The following is a 2,500-nucleotide window of genomic DNA, read 5'->3' on the forward strand; positions in this document are numbered from 1 at the left end:
ATATATATATATATATATATATTCATACACACACACATATACACATACATACATACATATATACACATATATATGTATATATGTATATATGCGTATATATATATATTTATATATATATATATAAAGTGAGAGAGTTAGGGGTTGGGGGTACAACCCACTAAGGGATAGTATCTATCCAGTATACTGCTGATATATATATATATATATATTTATTATTTTGATTTCTTTCTTCCTACAATTTGTTCGTCAGAAAGAAAGGGTTAATGTTAATTTAAGGTCCATTGATTGTCCCTGTTAAGTATAATGAAGAATTAACAGGTAGAATTATGATATCAACTCATTCCATGTTTGAAACCTTTAGAGGTCAAGCTGAAGACTTACTTTCCTGTGAATTTGTTCTTAATTAACCAAAATGTATAGCATAAAATATTTCCTAATTAATGTGGAACACACAGATTCAGATCAATTTCTTCACTATTCCAATATGTCATGTTGTGATTAACAATATATCACTCTCTCCATTGATAATGAACAAGTCAATCATAAACTCTTAGTAAAAGTAACATACTAGTTAAAAAAAAAACACAAACTGCGGAAATTATCAAAATAAACTAAACTATATTCACACATATTATCAATTCTTAAATGACGTTAACAAGTTTTGAGACGTAATATCCATAATTTAGTCGCAAGATGAATAATATTAACAATCCAAATAATATAATCTTGATTGTCTCCTCTAATCTTAGCACCAACTCATGAAATATCGACAATTTATATTATATGTTTTAGATTTCAAGATTTGTTATTGTTTAAAATATTTAATAACTGGATGATTTATTAGAGTACTATGAGGTCATTTTTCTCAAATTTAATTTAGTGTTTTGAGCTTTCGTGTAATTCATCTTGATTTAAAAATGAACACATATCAAGTATTATTTCAGTACAAAACCGACAGATAGTACAACTTGATTCATATATTAATCATAGCAAGATTAAACAAAATGAATAGCATTCATTCTTATATTGAGATGTGTTTGATATAAATACATATTTCACTGTATGTATTTCGTTGACTCTCTATGCAATAAATTTAGCTTTACTTGCATTAGTTAACCTTGCTACAAATAGAGATCATGCTCCTCTAGTGAAAGATCAGTGTTTCATCCACCTGCTTAAGACTACAGGATTTGAGTTAAGCATAAACATTATGCATTCTTGAGGCTTGTGAAATATTTAACATAGGCAAACATGTTAGAATGAATGTGCTTCAAGTAAAACATACAGTTAAGTGCGGCTTACATGTAAACGAAGGTGTTACTACCTTGTACCAATAGAAATTTTAGAAAATATACAGAAAAAAATCCTTCACCTGAATAGCAATCATTCACTTACCAAAATGCTGCCAACATCAACTTACAGGTGTTGACTTCTGTTTTCTATGAATTAGCTAAGTTTTATAGTTGCATATTTGCTCTTCATCCAAACCTATCCCTCTATTCTCTTTCAATCACTTGTGTCTCCTCACTACAATCCTTTTTCTGTGTCTCCTCATTCCTTTTGTCCTTGGAACTGCACCTCTTGGACCTGGCATCCCGTTGAAGGGGAACTGTTGTGATCCCAGTCACGTTTATGCCATAAAAGCTGAGCAATCAGCTGCATGAGTCTTGGGGACACAAAACAGCTATGTCTAGAGGCCAATGATGATAAACCCTTTTGGAATTATCTCCCTGACCATGCTTTTCTTGAAAACATTGACTTTCATTTACAACCAACTGAAAAAGCCTGGAAAAAGCATGAGAACTGCTCCTTCTGTGTTTGAATCAGTTCTTCTATTGATACCATCTAACTAAAATCAAAAGGATTAAATTGCAAATATGAGACTGTCATCTAAACCTCAAGGGGCCTTTAAGAACTTGTGCTTTTCAGAAGTTCACTGATATAAAACTAATGAGACAAACTTCTCCCTGGATGAGAAAGCAATGATCTATCTCAGACAACATTTCCAAATGATCTTATAGTTTGATGCACTGAGTCACATAAAACTAAAAACTGTGCTTAAATGAATGCTGAGGGTTTAATGTTAAAACTTTGATCAGGAAGGTCAATATCATTCTCACTTAATCAGTTGCTTTTATAGTTTGCTTTGTCAAAGCAAGAAAAATATTAACCCTTTATTATTCAGATAATTTTGTCAAATGTAATATTCGTTCCTTTATATTGTTTTCAATTAATCTTATCGCTTAGAGATTTTGGTGAAGTGATTTAAAAAAAAATTTAGAATGACATTGTAGGGATGAGGTGAGAGGTTGGATCTGGCAATTTCAACATAAAACAGAATCATATGGTTGGGAAGCAAACTGCTTACCACACAGCCACATTACAGGGTTTTTTTTTTGTTTTTGTTTTTGGAGAAGTGGGTCTGAAACTTTCGAAACTTTTATTTACTGTTGAAAGCTTGTGGTGGTAATAAGTTATTGATGTAACAGCAGATGTTAGC

This window comes from Octopus bimaculoides, chromosome 17, assembly GCF_001194135.2.
Source record: "Octopus bimaculoides isolate UCB-OBI-ISO-001 chromosome 17, ASM119413v2, whole genome shotgun sequence".
Classification (NCBI taxonomy): Eukaryota; Metazoa; Mollusca; class Cephalopoda; order Octopoda; family Octopodidae; genus Octopus; species Octopus bimaculoides.